Below are 13,218 nucleotides of genomic sequence, written 5' to 3' on the forward strand. Positions count from 1 at the left end.
TCAGATTACACCCAAGTAATATGATTGTCAAATCAGGCTGTATTTCTAGGCAACATGCTAATTAAGATGTTAAGGTCTGCTAAACTGAACATACTTCCACACAACAAAGCATCAGTGGGAAGCCCTTCAATGTGGTAAGTAGTAACAGTATCCATTATCCACCCAAAGATGTTTTGTTCACACTAAGTCAAGCGAGACATGCTTTAGAAATGCAAGAACTGCACTGTTTGTCAGAGTAACCATGTTAATCTGGTCAGAACCTGTATGATGCAGTGGCGAAGAAGCATTACCCAGATCTGAGGCTCCATAATTATTAGTGAACATAACCAGGTATTCTATCCACCTACTGTACAGCCACCTTGACTTGTGGTATCTTAGTAAAAAATTGTTTAATTTGCACATAGCAGAAAACATCAGTTTAGAGGAGTGACCTTGGCTGCAGCAGTGTTAAATGGGCAGAACATTATTATTTTTGTGTGTGTGTGATATCGCTGTTTTTAGACCACCTTTTTCCCACTTCTCTTTGTCATTGATGCTTGACAGGCTATCGTTTTAATTCTCTCACTTGGATGATGCTCAGTCAAATAAAGATTATTGAGGATATTGGTTTAAGATTTTTTAAACTGCCCTCTTCACTCTTTCAAATTTTTATAATGTGCAGACATAAATAAAAACAGATGCCTTTTAAAAAGTGAAGCTGAATAGTGGTGTGCTTCAGTGCCCTCACATTTATTACAGTCTCCATCAAATACACATTTCTATTTCCTAGTCAAAGTCACTAGAGTTGTCAACGTGATTAATGTTATATTGTGTTACCGTTTATGTTTCAGGGACCTCTGAACTTTCTACAGGTCTTTATTGTAACAACATTACTGTAAGTCTGTAGTTAGATCATAAATCACAAACTGTGTAGTCACAAAACGTTTGAAATAACCTCTATGTTAAAATCTATATGAAAGAGTCAAAATGTCAGCACATACAGCAATGACAGAGTTTGAAGGGTCTCGTTGAGCCCTTGGCGTGAGTTAAGTAAAGGACTTGAATCATCTGCTTGTCTCCTTGAAGATTCGGGTCCTGGATTCTGAGGCCACAGGGGTGCTCTCACTCATTTCCCTCAGGCAAGGTCAGGGCTGACTCGGCCCCAGCCGTTATGACCACCTCTCAGCTTAATGGTACATTCAAACTCCAAACTCAGAACAATGAAATCTCTGACATCCGACCACTGTGGTCAAGACTGGAAACAAAAAAAAAAAATATATATATATATTTTTTTTAAAGAGCTCCGACTAGGATATATATATTTTTTAAATAATCCAATGCGGATACTCTGGCATCATCCTTGAGCTCGGACTTGTATGACCTAAAGCTCATTGACATCATAATGTTTCCCATTCTGAGCTCATTTAGTTCCCAATAGTCTTTCCTTTGCCTGCTATTCACTCTGCCAACATAATGGCAGCATCCAATGAAATATCCCACAGAAAAACCTTTAATTAAGGCCCTGTACACACTTACAGTACTGCAGTGCAGCCGTTAAAATAATGTTATAAATATGTAGGCCTTTTCATCCACATGTTGTTTTTGTGCAGATGTTATGATTGTAAGGCTAAGATGACTTAACAAAAGGCAGATCTAAAGGAGAAGGAGGTGTATATTGTCAGCACCGGCGCCAGGATAAAGGGACTAATGGGGCAGTTGAAATTGTTCAGGGGGCAACTTTTTTGGGGAGGGGTTATTTCATTGAAAGTATATTGAATTCTGCTTATTTCACACTTTATCCCAATAAACATAAAGTTAAAATCCAGAGACCCCGAGACCAATGATTGAGTGCTTTTGAAGTGGCAGGTTGCCGCGAAATCTGTGGCCTATCTCCACTGCACAATGAAAAGCGCCATACACACTAAACCAAGATCTTTTTGCCAATGAATATACAGTGCATTCACCAGATATTATTCAAAACCCTTGACTTAATCCACATTTTACTGACTCAATACATTTCATGAATTCATATTTGATTAATTTGCAAAAAATTCTAAAAACAAAATTCCACTTTGACATTATAGGGTAGTGTATGTAAGCCAGTGACAAAAACTCTAAATGTAATCCATTTTAAATTCAGGCTGTAACAACAAAATTTGGAAAATAATCTAAGGATGTGAATACTTCTGAAGGCACTGTAGCCTGCAAGACAGATAGGTTCATTCACCGTTTTGCATTATATGATGCATTTTGCATCATCATCATTATGATGTGGCAAGTGACACTTGACTGCTCCAATGTCCAGCGCCTTGCAAAAGTAGTCACCCCCCTTGGCATCTTTCCTATTTTGTTGCATTACAACCTGTAATTGAAATTTATTTTTATTTGGATGTCATGTAATGGACATGAAAAAAATAGGTTATTTTTTTTAAATAAAAAAAAAATACAAAACGGAAAAATGTTGCGTGCATATGTATTCACCCCCTTTGCTATGAAGCCCCTAAATAAGATCTGGTGCAACCATTTGCCTTCAGAAGTAACATAATTAGTTAAATAAAGTCCACCTGTGTGCAATCTAAGTGTCAAATGATCTGTCACATGATCTCAGTATATATGTATACACCTGTTCTGAAAGGCCCCAGAGTCTGCAACACCACTAAGCAAGTTGCACCACCAAGCAAGCAGCACCATGAAGACCAAGGAGCTCTCGAAACAGGTCAGAGACAAAGTTGTGGAGAAGAACTATATCTGAAACTTTGAACATCCCACAGAGCACCATTAAATCCATTATTAAAAAATTAAAAGAATATGGAACCTCAACAAACCTGCTAAGAGAGGGCCGTCCACCAAACTCACAGACCAGGCAAGGAGGGCATTAACCATTAACCTCTATGATTTAGGGTGGCGCATATTTTAATTTTTGGATGAAAAACGTTCCCGTTTTAAACAAGATATTTTGTCATGAAAAGATGCTTGACTATGCATATAAATGACATCTTTGGAAAGAAGACACTCTGACGTTTCCAAAACTGCAAGATATTGTCTGTGAGTGCCACAGAACTGATGTTACAGGCGAAACCCAGATAAAAATCCAACCAGGAAGTGCTGCATTTTTTGAAACCGCCTCATGCCAATGACTCCTTATATGGCTGTGAATGAGCTACGAATGAGCTTACGTTTTCCACGTTTTCCCCAAGGTGTCTACAGCATTGTGACGTCTTTTTAGGCATTTCCATTGAAGAATGGCTGTAAGGGACCATATATAGCATGTGGTCACATGGTGTCTCCCACAGAAAATCTCACGTAAAATACTGAGGTAGCCATTTTTCCAATCGCTTCTTATGAGAAACCAATTGCCTCGACGGATATATTATCGAATATATATGTTAATCAGAGAGGCAACAAAGAGACAAAGATAACCTTGAAGGCGCTGCATAGCTCCACAGTGGAGTATCTGTCCATATGACTACTTTAAGCCGTACACTCCACAGAGCTGGGCTTTACAGAAGAGTGGCCAGAAAAAAAGCCATTGCTGAAAGAAAAAAATAAGCAAACACATTTGGAGCTTTTTGGCCAACAAGGAAATGTTATGTCTTTCGCAAACCCAACACCTCCCATCACCCCGAGAACACCATCTCCACAGTGAAGCATGGTGGTGGCAGCATCATGCTATGGGTATGTTTTTCATTGGCAGCAGGGACTTGAAACTGGTCAGAATTGAAGGAATGATGGATGGCGGTAAATACAGGGAAATTCTTGAGGGAAACCTGTTTCAGTCTTCAAGAGATTTGCGACTGGGACAGAGGTTCACCTTCCAGCAGGACAATGACCCTAAGCATACTGCTAAAGCAACACTTGAGTGGTTTAAGGGGAAATATTTAAATGTTTTGGAATCGCCTGGTCAAAGCCCAGACCTCAATCCAATTGAGAATATGGGGTATGACTTAAAGATTACTGTATACCTGCGGAACCCATCCAACTTGAAGAGGCTGGAGCAGTTTTGCCTTGAAAATGGGCAAAAATCCCAGTGGCTAGATGTACCAAGCTTATAGAAACCTACCCCAAGAGACGTGCAACTGTAATTGCTGCAAAGGGTGGCTCTACAAAGTATTGACTTTGGGGGGTGAATAGTTATGCACGCTCAAGTTTTGAGATTTTTTGTCTTATTTCTTGTGTGTTTCACAATTAAAAAATATATTGCCTCTTCAAAGTGGTAGGCATTGTATAAATCAAATGATACAATTTTTATTGATTTTTATTACAGATTACAAGGCAACAAATTAGGAAAATGGCCAAGGGGGGTAAATACTTGTGAAAGCAAATTAAATATGCATATATAATTTTTGAGTGGAAATGTCCTTTAAGGATGTTATTGCTGATGGGCTTGTTTTGCTCATTTGGATCAATTGCATATTAATTCAAACGTTATCATTCAAATGGCCAAGCAAGATAACATCAGAAAATATTCAACCCGCTTGACTTTTTCCACATTTTGTTGCGTTACAGCCTGAATTTAAATATATATATATTTTTAAATGTCACTGGTCTACATGCAATACTTCACATTGTGTCACTAATCTACACACAATACCCCATAATGTCAGAGTAGAATTTCGTTTTTAGAAATGTTTACAAATTAATTGAAAATAAAAAGCTGAAATGTCTTGGGTCAATAAGTTTTCAACCCCTTTGTTATGGCAAGCCTAAATAGGTTCAGGAGTAAACATGTGCTTTACAAATCACCTAATAAGTTGCATGGTCTCACTCTGTGTGGAATAATACTGGTTAATATGATTTTTAAATGACTACCACATCTCTGGGCTCCCAGGCCTCATTGGGATCTTCAGGCTTTCACACCTCAGCTGGTTAGTCAGGCTCCCATGGCTTAGCCGGCTTGTCGGGCTCCCACGCCTCACCCGGCTCATTGAGCTTCCACGCCATAGCCGGCTCGTCCAGTGCCCATCGCTCGGCCAGAAGGGGGCACTGTCACGCCTGCTCCGGCTTCCCCTCTCTGGCACTCAAGGGCACCAGTCTGCCCTTCTTTACCCACACCTGTCACCATCATTACCCGCATCTGCACTCATTCGACTCACCTGGACTCCTTCACGTTTTGTTTGCCTTCCCTATATCTGTCTGTTACCTATGTTTCGTCCCCATGTCAGCATTATTGTCATTTTGTTTTCCCCTGTCCAGACGCTGTGCTTATTCTGTTCTTGTCCGTGTTTCATTAAATGTTCAATCCCTGTACTTGTTTCTCGTCTCCAGCGTCTGTCCTCACAATGGCAGGGTTGTCCAACCTACAGCCCACAGGTCCAATACGGGCCTTGTCGGTTTGAGTAAAAAAAGATGTTGGCAAACTTGCACTTTTCTTAATAATTCACTATTTCTTCTAAAATAAGTTGAAGAAAATAATCACCACACCTTATTAGATTTTGAACATTGCGAAACAAATTTTACTTTGTCAATTTAACTTTACCATTTTAATTTAGAAAATAAAGACGATGATATGGACAAAATGATTGGCACACGGAGGTAATATTTGGTTGCATAGACCTCAGACAAGGTAACAGCAGACAAACGCTTTGTATGCTCGGCCCTAATTTATGTGTTCTCTGACACCTGGAGCTGCATAGAAAATGGTCCAGGAACAAAGGACAATGCCCAAGGACTAGACAACCCTTCCCGCTCTGAGGGGCCAACATGTAAATCTCGCTGTTACAGTATCCAGACTGACTAGGGTGAATGAATAATGGTATAGTACCCATGTTTGGTGTCTATCTGAAACTTGCTCACTGAGGATAACTCTGATGCTATCTATATGAATGTACACCACTGGTCAAAAGTCTTAGAACACCTACTCATTCAATGTTTTTTCTTTATTTGTACAATTGTCTACATTTTAGAATAATAGTGAAGACATCACAACTAGGAAATAACACATATGGAATCAAGTAGTAACCAGAAAAGTATTAAACAAATCAAAATATATTTTATATTTGAGATTCTTCAAATAGACACCTTTGATGACAGCTTTGCACACTCTTGGCATTCTCTCAACCATCTTCATCTTGAAGGAGTTCCCACATATGCTGAGCACTTGTTGGCTGCTTTTTCTACACTCTGCGGTCCAACTCATCCCAAACCATTTCAATTTGGTTGGTTGGGGGATTGCGGAGGCCAGGTCATCTGATGCAGCACTCCATCACTCAAATATCCCTTACGTAGCCTGCAGGTGTGTTGGGTCATTGTCCTGTTGGGGAAAAAATGATAGTCCCACTAAGCCCAAACCAGAATGGATGGCGTATCGCTGCAGAATGCTGTGGTAGCCATGCTGTTTGAGTGTGTCTTGAATTCTAAATAAATGACAGACAGTGTCATTAGCAAAGCACTCCCACACAATAGCACCCCCTCCTCCATGCCTTACGGTGGGAAATACACATGCGGAAATCATCCGTTCACCCACACCGCATTTCACAAAGACACAGCGGTTGGAACCAAAATTCTCCAATTTGGACTCCAGACCAAAGGACAAATTTCCACCGGTCTAATGTCTATTGCTCGTGTTTCTTAGCCCAAGCAAGTCTCTTATTATTATTAGTGTCCTTTAGTAGTGGTTTCTTTGCAGCAATTCGACCATGAAGGACTGATTCATGCAGCCTCTTCTGAAGAGTTGATGTTGAGATGTGTCTGTTACTTGAACTCTGTGAAGCATTTATTTCTGCTGCAATTTCTGAGGCTGGTAACTCTAATGAACTTATCCTCTGCAGCAGAGGTAACTCTGGGTCATCCTTTCCTGTGGCAGTCCTCATGAGAGCCAGTTTCATCATTGCACTTGATGGTTTTTGCGATTGCACTTGAAGGAACTATCAAAGTTCTTGACATTTTCCAGATTGTCTGACTTTCATGTCTAAATGCAACCGCTGTGCCAGATTTAAAAAAAGCTTTACCAAAAAAGCAAACCATGCAATAATCTGAGTACAGCGCTCAGAGACCAAAACAAGCCAAACATAAATCTGCCATGTTGTGTAGTCAACAGAAGTCAGAAATAGCATTATAAATCTTCACTTACCTTTGATAATCTTCATCAGAATGCAATCCCAGGAATCCCAGTATAAATCCCGAATAAATGTTCGATTTGTTTGATAAAGTTCATAATTTATGTCCAAATACCTCCTTTTGTTCGCACGTTTGGTAAACAAATCCAAACTCACAACGCAAGTGCAAGTCCAGCGAAAAGTACCGATGAAAAGTCCATATATATAGATATATTACACGTCGTAGAAATATGTCAAATGAAGTATAGAATCAATCTTTAGGATGTTTTAACATAAATCTTCAATAATGTTCCAACCGGAGAATTCCTTTGTATGTAGAATTGCAATGGAACAGAGCTAACTATCACGTGAGCGCGCGAGACTGAGCTCATGGCTCTCTGCCAGACCTCTGACTCATTCCCCTCTCATTCGCCCCCACTTCACAGTAGAAGCATCAAACAAGGTTCTAAATACTGTTGACATCTAGTGGAAGCCTTAGGAAGTGCAATATGACCAATATCCCACTGTATCTTCGATAGGCAATGAGTTGAAAATCTACAAACCTCAGATTTCCCACTTCCTGGTTGGATTTTCCCCCAGGTTTTTGCCTGCCATATGGGTTCTGTTATACTCACAGACATCATTCAAACAGTTTTAGAAACTTCAGAGTGTGTTATATCCAAATATATAGCTTCTGGGACTGAGTAGCGGGCAGTTTACTTTGGGCACCTCTGGGCACCTTATTCATCCAAGCTACTCAATACTGCCCCCAACCATAAGAAGTTAATCCACCGCATCCGCAGATATCACCCTTCCGCATCTGCTGTGAAATGTGGCAGAGCTAGAGGGGTATTTGTCAGACCATGAGACATCCTGAAAATTGGTCTTCTCACAAAAGCGTCTGCAGCATTCTAATGGTTTGGTCTATAAGCTATTATGACCCCTCTGTGGATTGGACGACCAAAAGCCTCACAAGACTCGTCTGAAGGACCCCCACAAGCATCATGGGACTCGTCTGAAGTCGATACAGCCTCTTCTGCCAACTTCTGTCTGTAGATCAGAACAGTTTTGGCAACACACTAATATGACACAGCCCTCTGTGGAAAAGTGTCTCTCACAAACAACTACATGTCGGTTGCTTTGCTCTAGGAGGCCTACAAGCCTCACCAAAATTATTTTTGTATATGTTTTTTGATACCTTAAGGGGTCTTAATATTCAAAATCAAATAGCTAAATGATCCCCCCCTCCCCGTCGGCTTAGACAGTTCTTAGACACTAAAAGGTTAATAAACATTATTTCAAACGTCCTGCCGACATTATTGTGTTTCTGTGTCAAATGGGCCTTACCAGATGAGATCTTTATCAGCCTCTCCCCCTCCAACACAAGGTCATAAATCACCAGCTGTCAGCAGGGCCATAAATCACCAGCTGCCCACTATTCCCCAGTCTCCCTGACACCTACATGTCAAAAGCTCACCAATACTGAGAACCTCAACTCTGAGAACTTCTTTTCCAATACACAAACAAAATTGCCAACTTTAAAAGTGGAATACAAAAAACATGTTATATATTTCCCCTGCTGAGCCATTGAAATCCATGCACATCTGGTTTGATCACAACAACACATTTTTCAAGAAACCCCAAACAAGCCATTGGTTCAAAACATCATGACTTACCTTTATTGAAAATGTGTTTATGTAATTAATCCATGGAGATCATTTGATAATCCTTTCAGACGTACCAGAATATATGTCCTCATTCACGCAGTCCAACATGGCTAATGCTAATGTCTTGACATTTTGCCTATGTGTAAATCGATTTCTGTGAAAAATGCACAAATATTCTGGCCAGCAACTATGCACATTCAGTTTCAACAGTCATTGACCTTTCCAACAATGTATAGCATGTCCTATTCTGTTGAAGTATTCCAACATAGCATGTACAGTGCATTTAGAAAGTATTCAGACACCTTTAATTTAAGTTACAGCCCTATTCTAAAATTCATTAAATAGTTTTTTTCTCTCATCAATCTACACACAATATCACATAATGACAATGAAAAAACAGGTTTTTAGATTTCTTTTGTTATTTATTAAAAATAAAAAACTGAAATATCACATAAACATTGGTATTCAGAACCTTTACTCTGAACTTTCTTGAAGCACCTTTGGCAGCATTTACAGCCTAGAGTATTCTTAGGTTATGACGCTAGAAGCTTGGCATACCTGTATTTGGAGAGTTTCTCCCATTCTTCTCTGTAGAACCTCTCAAGCTCTGTCAGGTTGGGAGTGTCGCTGCACAGCTATTTTCAGGACTCTGGCTGGGCCACTGAATGACATCCAGAGACTTATTCCGAAGCCACTCCTGCGTTGTCTTGGCTGTTGGCTTAGGGATGTTGTCCTTTTGGAAGGTGAACCTTCGTCCCTGTCTGAAGTCCTGAGCTCACTGGAGCAGGTTTTCATCAAGGATCTCTCTATACTTTGTTTCGTTAATCTTTCCCTCAATCCTGACTAGTCTTCCAGTCCCTGCCACTGAAAAACATCCCCACAGCATGAGGCTGCCACCACTATGCTTCACTATAGGGATGGTGCCTGGTTTCCTCCAGACGTGACGCTTGGCATTCAGGCCAAAGAGTTCAATCTTGGTTTCATCAGACCAGATAAACTTGTTTCTCATGTTCTGAGAGTCTTTAGGTGCATTTTGGCAATCTCCAAGCAGGCTGTCGTGTGCTTTTTGCTGAAGAGTGGCTTCCATCTTGCCATTACCATGCAAGCCTGATTGGTGGAGTTCTGCAGATATGGTTGTCCTGCTGTATATTTCTCCCATCTCCACAGAGGAACTCAGTGAAATGAGGACCCCTGCCAAATCTTTTCAGTCTCCTGAGAGGGAATAGGCTTTGTCGTGCCCTCTTTACAACTGTCTTGGTGTGTTTGGACCATGATAGTTTGTTGGTGATGTGGACACCAAGAAACTTGAAGTTCTCAACCTGCTCCACTGCAGCCCCGTCGATGAGAATGGGGGCTTGCTCGGTCCTACATTTCTTGTTGTCTACAATAATGTCCTTTGTCTTGATCACATTAAGGGAGAGGTTGTTGTCCTGGCACCACACGGACAGCTCTCTGACCTCCTCCCTATAGGCTGTCTCATCGTTGTTGGTGATCAGGCCTGCCACTGTTTGAGTCGTGCCTGGCCATGCAGTCATGAGTGAACAGGGAGTACCGGAGTAAAGAGGACGCACCCATGTCGAGGATCAGTGTGGCGGACGTGTTGCTACCTACCCTTACCACCTGGAGGAGGCCCGTCAGGATGTCCAGGATCCAGTTGCAGAGGGAGGTGTTAGGTCCCAGGGATATTAGCTTAGTGATGAGCTTTGAAGGCACTACGGTGTTGAACACTTAGCTGTAGTCAATTAATATCATTCTCACATACAGTTGAAGACAGAAGTTTACATACACTTTAGTCAAATATTTCACAATTCCTGACATTTAATCCAAGTAATAATTCCCTGTTTTAGGTCAGTTGGGATCACCACTTAATTTTTTTACATTTTTTTATTTATTCATTATTTGACCAGGTAAGTTGACTGAGAACACGTTCTCATTTACAGCAACGACCTGGGGAATAGTTACAGGGGAGAGGAGGGGGATGAATGAGCCAATTGTAAACTGGGGATTATTAGGTGACTGTGATGGTTTGAGGGACAGATTGGGAATTTGGCCAGGACACCGGGGTTAACACCCCTACTCTTACGATATAAGTGCCATGGGATCTTTAATGACCTCAGAGAGTCAGGACACCTGTTTAACGTCCCATCCGAAAGACGGAACCCTACACAGGGCAGTGTCCCCAATCTATGCACTGGGGCATTGGGATATTTTTTTAGACCAGAGGAAAGAGTGCCTCCTACTGCCCCTCCAACACCACTTCCAGCAGCATCTGGTCCCCCATCCAGGAACTGACCAGTACCAACCCTGCTTAGCTTCAGAAGCATGCCAGCAGTGGTATGCAGGGTGGTATGCTGCTGGCATTTTAAGAATGTGAAATGTCAGAATAATAATAGAGTGATTTATTTCAGCTTTTATTTCTTTAATCACATTCCCAGTGGGTCAGAAGTTTACATACACTCAATTTCTATTTGGTAGCATTGCCTTTAAATTGTTTAACTTGGGTCAAACGTTTAGGTTAGCTTTCCACAATCTTCCTACAATAAGTTCGGTGAATTTTTTCCCCCATTCCTCCTGACAGAGCTGGTGAAACTGAGTCAGGTATGTAGGCCTCCTTGCACGCACATGCTTTTTCAGTTCTGCCCACATATTGTCTATAGGATTGAGGTCAGGGCTTGTGATGGCCACTCCAACACCTTGACTTTGTTGTCCTTAAGCCATTTTGTCACAACTTTGGAAGTATGCTTGGGGTCATTGTTCATTTGGAAGACCCACCTGCGACCAAGCTTTAACTTCCTGACTGATGTCTTTAGATGTTGCTTCAATATATCCACAAAATGTTCCTACCTCATGATGCCATCTATTTTGTGCAGTGCACTAGTCCCTCCTGCAGCAAAGCACCCCTACAACATGATGCTGCCACCCACGTGCTTCACGGTCGGAATGGTGTCCTTCGGCTTGCAAGCCTCACCCTTTATCCTCCAAACATAACGATGGGTATTATGGCCACAGTTAAATTTTTGTTTCATCAGACCAGAGGACATTTCTCCCAAAAGTACGATCTTTGTCCCCATGTGCAGTTCCAAACCGTAGTCTGGCTTTTTAATGGCGGCTTCTTCCTTGCTGAGCTGCCTTACAGGTTATGTCGATATAGGACTCGTTTTATTGTGGATGTAGAAGCTTTTGTACCTGTTTCCTCCAGCACCTTCACAAGGTCCTTTGCTGTTGTTCTGGGATTGATTTGCACTTTTCGCACCAAGGTACATTCATCTCTAGGAGACTGAACACATCTCCTTCCTAAGTGGTATGACGGCTGCGTGGTCCCATGGTGTTTATACTTGCATACTATTGTTTGTACAGATACTTCTGGCCCTTCCTTGGACACTGTGCTATCTAACCTCCAAACGAGCTTCAATGCCATACAACACTCCTTCCGTGGCCTCCAACTGCTCTTAAACACTAGTAAAACCAAATGCATGCTTTTCAACCGTTCGATGCCTGCACCCCCACGCCGGACTAACATCACCACCCTGGATGGTTCCAACCTGGAATATGTGGACATCTATAAGTACCTAGGTGTCTGGCTAGACTGCACACTCTCCTTCCAGACTCATATCAAACATCTCCAATCCAAAATCAAATCTAGAGTCAGCTTTCTATTTCGCAACAAAGCCTTCTTCACTCACGCCGCAAAACTTACCCTAGTAAAACTGACTATCCTACCGATCCTCAACTTCGGCGATGTCATCTACAAAATAGCTTCCAATAGTCTACTCAGCAAACTGGATGCAGTTTATCACAGTGCCATCCGTTTTGTTACTAAAGCACCTTATACCACCCACCACTGTGACCTATATGCTCTAGTCGGCTGGCCCTCGCTACATGTTCGTCGCCAGACCCACTGGCTCCAGGTCATCTACAAGTCTATGCTTGGTAAAGCCTTATCTCAGTTCACTGGTCACGATGGCAACACCCACCCGTAGCATGCGCTCCAGCAGGTGTATCTCACTGATCATCCCTAAAGCCAAAACCTCATTTGGCCGCCTTTCCTTCCAGTTCTCTGCTGCCTGCGACTGGAACGAATTGCAAAAATCTCTGAAGTTGGAGACTTTTATCTCCCTCACCAACTTTAAACATCTGCTATCTGAGCAGCTAACCGATCGCTGCAGCTGTACATAGTCCATAGCCCACCCATTTTACCTACCTCATCCCCATACTGTTTTTATTTTATTTACTTTTCTGCTCTTTTGCACACCAGTATCTCTACCTGCGCATGTTCATCTGATCATTAATCACTCAAGTGTTAATCTGCTAAATTGTAATTATTCACTCCTATGGCCTATTTATCTCCTCATGCCTTTTGCACACAATGTATATAGATTATTTTTTCTACTATGTTATTGACTTGTTTATTGTTTACTCCATGTGTAACTCTGTGTTATTGTCTTTTCACACTGCTATGCTTTATCTTGGCCAGGTCGCAGTTGCAAATGAGAACTTGTTCTCAACCAGCCTACCTGGTTAAATAAAGGTGAAATAAA

The 13,218-nt window shown here is 41.5% G+C and overlaps 1 long non-coding RNA gene across 1 annotated transcript; it reads left to right on the forward strand.

Moving 5' to 3' along the window:
• Positions 1-2,626: 2,626 nt before the first annotated feature.
• Positions 2,627-5,226, forward strand: LOC118358724 (uncharacterized). The gene is made up of 2 exons (XR_004820523.2): positions 2,627-2,695; positions 4,808-5,226. It is a non-coding gene; the product is annotated as an uncharacterized LOC118358724 (long non-coding RNA).
• The last annotated feature ends 7,992 nt before the right edge of the window (positions 5,227-13,218 follow it).

This window comes from Oncorhynchus keta, chromosome 26 (genome assembly GCF_023373465.1).
Source record: "Oncorhynchus keta strain PuntledgeMale-10-30-2019 chromosome 26, Oket_V2, whole genome shotgun sequence".
NCBI lineage: Eukaryota > Metazoa > Chordata > Actinopteri > Salmoniformes > Salmonidae > Oncorhynchus > Oncorhynchus keta.